The following is a 6,967-nucleotide window of genomic DNA, read 5'->3' on the forward strand; positions in this document are numbered from 1 at the left end:
TTAACTCCACTTACTACTTCTTGATGATCCTTAACATACTCAAACATGGGCAGCAACATTGGAACACCCTTTGGAAGAGTAGGCTTTCCTGCAAGGTCTCTCTTCCATAATTCAATGCCACCTTCTCTTGGTAACCAGTCTAGGGACTTTGGATGCATCTTATATTGCATGACAGGTGTATCTTCTTGCATATAAAACCGAAATTGAAGAGGTTTTGAGTGACCAACAAGTGTATCTTTCAAATCACACAAGTATCCCTCAATGTATCTCTTAAAGTCAGGCACATGTGTCAATAAGAAAGGTGTAGGACTAGTCATCTGGCATGATTGAAAATGTTGCATAAGATGAGGAAAAGTGAAGGTCATGCGCATCCTTAGCTTCTCTAAAAATTTGCTGAAACATTACATCAATGTCTTCATGTGTATGACCCACCATGAGAAACCCAAGCTGGATCATCTTGAATGTTCCTCGTGCAATAAGCAATGATAGATATGCAAAGAGATAGCGATTTTTGTTTTCTGACCCACAATTATCAAGTTGAAGTAGTAAGTTCTCTAGCAATCATTTGAAATGATGATGGTCATCCTGTGGTGTATTATCTTCCATACATGATTTATTTTGTGCAACGCCTTGATGGTGATCTAGTGCTTTTTTCGAGTTGAGGGCATTTAGTAGCACAGAGTTTGATATTGGCATTCCATTTACTTGTAGATCACCATTTGCATGCCTGTGTAGTCGCTCCAAGTTCCTAAAGCACAATGACAATGAGGCAATTGTGAAGTTAGGATTATGAGGCCATAGATCGAGTGAGAAATTTCCATATCTACCTTCTCCATGTCCATGCGTAATCATGCATGTTAAAGAAACTGGTAGTTGAGTAGAACTTTCAGTCTCTTTTTATCGAAGCCTTAACTTGGGGATAGCTGTCTTTTGCTGGTCCATTTTATCATGTATGATGCACAAGTTTTTATCTAGATCTAATGCTGAGGCCAAGCGCCAATTGTAGTATATGTTCCGACAACTTTGTTGCTATAGCATGTGACATTGATACTTCTTTAGATGCACATTTCGCTCTTGAAGACACTTTGTCGCTGCAAGTTGTTCTTTGATCTCTAAGCAAATACGACATTTGGAGAACTCACTTGTCTTTGCTAAGGTTACATGCTTGAACTCTGCGTTCCAAATACGATTGAAGGTGGACAAGGACATTTGCTTACATCCAATACCACTCAATGTTGTATTTACTTCTGCCATATATCTACCTGCTTGTAAACATCTGGGATGACCAATTGTGTCTCCCTTGATCCATCTTGCATTGTTCTACTCTTGTGTGGCATTTGCTCTACATTCTTCTTAACAAAGTCTCTAAGGATGGCTCTTCCCATCTTTGCGTGATCCTAAGCTGCTCTTATTACCCCCTTGTTTCCATGCATTGCCCTCCTCACGCCATGCTCAAATGGTGTTTTGTACCTGTAAAAATATGTCTTTGGGATTCCATGAATCTCATACCATGCCCTTCCATATACCACTTGTCCATTGAAGATAAAGCTGTACTTCCTTGTTCCCAAGTAATCAATCCTACATGATGATTCAAACTTGTCATAAACATAGTTTGTGCGGTCTTCAAATTGCAATCCCCAAAAGTATTTACGTAATTGTTGCATTGTTCTCTATCAGCAAACTGACAACACTTTTCTTAGCAACAATCAATCATGGAAACCTGTGAAATGGAGTCCATAGAAGTCCTCAAGTTTGCACCTTTAGGGGCAATAATTCGAGGCTTTCTATTGACCATACAATATGATGTCTTCTAAACAAAAATTGATTTTTTTGTAGAAACATAATCTTCATTGGTATCTTCCATGTTTTTGGCACAAGCATTTGTAGAGACAAATTGCATGTATGATTGTTGTTGTAGCAGTGATGTTCCATCATCAAAGGTGACTTGCTTAATAGGCCATCTTTTCAAAGTGACACAGTGGAGGTTGTCATCTATGTATGTTACTGTGGTTTGATCAAGGGCTTTATCTACCACCACACCAACATCCTCTTCTCCTAGCAATTCAAAGTTTATCACATCATATGGAAAAGCCAATAATATAACCCCTATCCCAACACACGCAGTGTTGCCTTCTGTCCATAGCATCACTCTATGTTCTCTCCAACTTTCACGAATGCTAAGCACATCAATATCCTCAGAAGGTAGGACATGGTCTGATTCGTAATCATCTCCTCCATCATGAATTGTTATTGAGTTTGAAACAACCACCGCATCTTTCTTTTCCCATTTTGCAAAACCACCTACAGCTTCATGAACCTTCATTGCATCAATTGTTGGGAATGGCAAATATGCTGCTACATTTAAACATTTATCAATAGCCACTAAAATATATCCATCTTCAAGTGTTTCTCCGTGGCATGTCTCATTTGGATGTATTGCATGCACTCTACCAAGTGCAACAATCTCATGATCAACTAGCAAATTCACAGTTTCTCCAAAATAAAATTCCTTATTCATGATACTTGTACAAGTGAGAAAATGGAGATTTTATCATTTGTATGTTGTCACCTCTCAGAAAGAAGAAAATAGTGATGAAATTGCTAAATACAATGAAGTATCAAATTTCATTGAAACAAAAAAAGTACTTAAACATTAGATAGAATGAGTCCAACTTCCATAATAGAAAATATTAATGGAAACATTGTACAGAAAGAAGGGGATAGATTTGACCATATGGCCAAAAACAAACTTTCTCATGAACTGTGCCACCCTAAGTAAATAAGAAAATTTTCTTCTATTATTTTTAGTTGCCTTGATTTTACTTTATTTTATTAGCTACTCTTTGAGTAAGCAAAAACTTCCTTGTGTGTTCTCATTGGGAAAAGATATAGCAGATGTTCAAAACTTGTACTATATCTATTCAACACGAGAACAATGATTAAAATTATTTATAATGTGTATAGGAAAAGATTTAGCCACCTCATCAAAAATCTATTGTATGTATTCCATACCATAGCAAATATAAAAATTATTTGTGATCCCCATAGGGAAAAACATAGTCAAATGATTGAAACCTTTGTTGTATATATTTCACATGACAAAAAGGACAAAAGTTCATTGTGGTCTCCATAAATAAATATTTAGCCAAATGGTCAAAACTCAAGCCAAATACATACAACAAGGATAAAAGTTCATTGTGATCTTTATGGAAAAAGATTTAGCCAGATGGTCAAAACCTCTATTGCAACTATTTTACACAAGACTTAGGATTAAAATTCTTTGTGATATCCACAAGAAAAGATTTAGCCATATAGTCAAAACATGTATTTAACCTAGATGATAGCAAGAATAATACTTGTTTGTGATGTCCATAGAACAAGATTTAGCCGAATGTTCAAAGCCTTTACTATATGTCAACAAGAATAAATAATTTCTGTGATCTCCATTGGAAAATATTTGATCAAATGATCAAAACATTTATTTCATGTATTCCACATGACAACAAGGATAAAGATATTTTTGAGAAACTTTGACCTTGTGCTCAAATGTTGAAACCACAATGACCTCTAAAGAATAGGAGATTTCATTCCCTATAACACAAAGTTATAAATATTGAGATTAAAAGCTATTTGAGAAGGAAAGATAATTTTTATCATGGTTAAATATTTATAAATCTTATACTACCTACTTGTTGATAATAGTAAAATGTATCATATTACATTTTATTTTTAAGTTATACTATTTTAGTCTAAATCATGTTATATTAGTATATCGTACTATGTGCGTATTATGGAATATATAATCAAAATATATTTTAAAATATATATATATTAAATTAATTTATTAATAATTAATAAATATATTAAATCATATTTTATAAGATTATGTATATTTAATGTATCTAATATGTAATGTGTAATATCATTGAGGATTTTGAACCCACCTTAGTGAAAGTTCGAGAGTAGAATCTCTAGTAGGGTAGGATAGAGAGTATATAGGCAAAATCTCTAGCTGTGGAAATAGGGGCAATATCCCAATGGTGGATTCTTAAGGAGGGGCGAGGGGGAAGGATCAGCTGGTATAGAAGAAATGCCCCTGGTGAGAGTTTGAGGGCAATGTCTTCCTCGGTGGAGATTTGGGAGCAATGCCCCCAGTCGAGGTTTCGAGATAGCGCCCGTTGTAGGGATTTGGGGGCAAAGCTCCCAATGGGGGGTTTAAGTGGTAGGGCCCTTGGTGGGGATATGCGGGCAACACCCCTAGGAGGGGATTGGGGGTAGTGTCCCTGATGGGGGTTTGGGGGCAACGCCCCTAGTAGGGGTCTGGGGGCAGTGCCCCCGGTGTGGGGGTTTGTGGGCAACGCCCCCAACGGGGGGTCCGGGGGGCAGCGCCCCCTTGTGGGGGTCTGGGGGCAATGCCCCCAACAAGCGGGGGTTCAGGGTCAGCACCCCCGGTGGGGGTTTGGGAGCAACGCCCCCAACGAGGGGTCCGAGGGGTAGCGTCCCCTTGTGGGGATCCGAGGGCAGCACCACCCACGGTGGGGGTTTGGGGGCAATAGACCCAACGGCGAGGTCCGGGGGCTACTGGTAGACCCTGGCAGGCGACGGTATAGCCATTACATGATTCTTGAAAAAATCGTGACTTGAAATCTTTAATAAAATTAAAAAATAGACACAAAAATAAGATCTAAATCTACTCGTATTCTCCCTAACAAGTTATGGTTATTCAAATAGCGTGATACATTAAATGATTCGTTTCATGAGTCGGCGGTCTTTACAACTAATCATGACGTTTTTCAAAATGAGTTTCTCTTCCCCTCCCTCTCTCTTCCACGCAACTCTCTAACCTTAGTGTTTTCTCTATTGCGTTTTTATAGTTGCAGGTTTCGCATCTCTAATCCTCTGCATTTTTATATCTGCTCCTGTCGCCCCTCTCTTACTGCAAGTATTGCAGCCCTAATCTTTGGCGGTTCTATCCCCCTCCTCTTCTTTGACTACTCTCCACTGTTTCATTTTCTCAAACTAAAATAGATTGTGCATTGCAATTTTTGGTTCAAATCAGGGTATTATGACCAAAACTACGTGCGTCTTCAAATTAGAAATCTTGCTTCAAGGCTTCAGCAATTCAACAAGGCAGTGAATGATCTCTAGTCCACACCATGCCTACTCTACTTTACGGGTGATTTTTGTTACGTTGGCACACATTACTAACCTACTAATTACAATAGGTTTTCAACTTTTCCCTACTTCATTTCTGATTTTGAGTTAAACTACATTGATTATGACCATTTCAATCCATACAATCACTACAAATCACACTACTACTCTTTTGTATGATTAGTATTGAATAATATTAAGATCAAACACCAAAAGCATTTTCTAAATAAGAATCATGTATGAAAACTAAATGCAATATGTATTTCTGTAGCAATGAGATTAGGCACTCACTCTTGAGAATTCAATGTCTTCTTCTTCTTCTCGATTGCTTGATCGATCTCCTGGAGCGCTTGTCTTTTTTGTTGTCCAACCACTACCTTGCAAGTGATAGCTTCATTCTACGTCAATATTGAAAACATGACTTCTTGCACTGTTGAAAATACTCTTTTTTTGTGAATATGAAATATATGATTTGTGTAATGTTGAAAAAAGTCTCTTAGATGTGAATATGGAATAAATGGTTTGTGCAATGCTTTTATCAATGAGTGCTTTCAAAATACTAGCCTTTCTTTCTATTTTGTGATGCTATATACCTTAAGATTTTGCCTCAAGGCTAAACCTAGCCTTATATTTGTTGTATCATTCCGTAATATTAGAGCATTTTATCAAGTTCTTATACATTGTATTATACTTTACTATATAGAACTTTCCATTATATTGTATTTTCGTAGTAAAAGCATTACCATCAGATTTTATGGTTACAGTCTTTATAATTTTGCAATAAGCATATGGCTATACAATACTTACAAATACTCAATATGATTTTGTCATAGGATGTAATTTGATCTTCTAACAACACATATCATGATCTTTCATCAATTTATAGATTAGACCATATGGTCAAAAAAATTCTTGCAATATAAGAAGTACTTTTTGTTATTTTATTTCATACAGTCAGAGATTTGGCCATGAGGTCAAAACTTTTCTTATAATATAAGAAGTAATTTATGTTATTTTTTCCAATATGCTGTGAGATTTTGCCATGTGGCCAAATCTTCTCCTTAAGCTATCTCTTGGCCAAAATAAGGACTCTTGTAGTATCACAATATCTTGCAACCAATCAAGCACTTTGTTCATTTTACTACAAGAATGACATTTTACCATTTGGTCAAATGCTTTCTTATATTATCAACCCTTGCTTACTTCCAAAAGGAAAGGCTAGTTTCTACTTAGAATTCCTTACTTTCTATAATTTGGCCATGTGGTCAAACCTTGTCTTGCAACAAACAAACCACTTTTGATCCTAAAAAATTAAGACTAAATCTATGGTGGGTTCAATCACACAATTTTTGGGTTCAATATCCAAAAATTGTTGTTGGGACCACTTGCAAGTCCAGAATGGAAGCTAAAATGACCTTAGATGCTAAAAATCACAATGGTAAAGTCCTCAAGAGCTTATTTGTAGTATATACCATGTTTTTCTTGCTCACTAAGTTTCATTACAATCGGAGATTGCAACGCTGCCAGTCTCTCGAGCCTCCAGTGGTGGTCGATGGCTATAACCCAAGGAAAATCAAGGTGGAAGAGCTTCTTAGTCGTTTCTTTATTGCTTGATTTTGTGCTCCAACAACTTCACCTCGGTCTCCAATCGAGCTTTACACAACCATAGGATGGCTCTAATACCATGAAAACAGATAAGAGGGGAGAGAGATGAAGAACCCAAGAGTGCACACAAAAGTAATGGAGACTTGAGAACATAGAGAGATAGGTCTGAAATATTCTTCTTCTTATTTCTTATTCTTTTATTCAAAAG

The sequence above is a fragment of the Lygodium microphyllum genome, chromosome 15 (genome assembly GCF_053477565.2).
Source record: "Lygodium microphyllum isolate KBCC chromosome 15, Lygodium_microphyllum_v1.1.10, whole genome shotgun sequence".
Classification (NCBI taxonomy): Eukaryota; Viridiplantae; Streptophyta; class Polypodiopsida; order Schizaeales; family Lygodiaceae; genus Lygodium; species Lygodium microphyllum.